This window comes from Asparagus officinalis, chromosome 8 (assembly GCF_001876935.1).
Source record: "Asparagus officinalis chromosome 8, Aspof.V1, whole genome shotgun sequence".
Classification (NCBI taxonomy): Eukaryota; Viridiplantae; Streptophyta; class Magnoliopsida; order Asparagales; family Asparagaceae; genus Asparagus; species Asparagus officinalis.
Window position 1 is genome coordinate 97943305 of NC_033801.1, and position 292 is coordinate 97943596.

Here is a 292-nt window from a genome sequence, read left to right on the forward strand (position 1 = left end):
CGAAGAGAGAGCGATGAGATCGAGAAGGGGTCGACTTTGGAAGCTCCGCTGATGGGAACGAGTACAGGTAAGCCAGTTCACTTGTTGGGGTTTTGAGGTGGAAAATTTCAGTAAACCCCCCGTCTTCTGGTTTATTGCTGGCATACTTCACCAAAATCCCCCTTGAACTTTGGAGGGTTTTGCACAAAACACTTGGAGACTTCGTAAATCGCAGGAAACCCATAAGCTTTCACTTTACTAAGTTCTCACAACTATTTGTAAAATCTCATAAATTGTGTTAGGTAATTGAGTA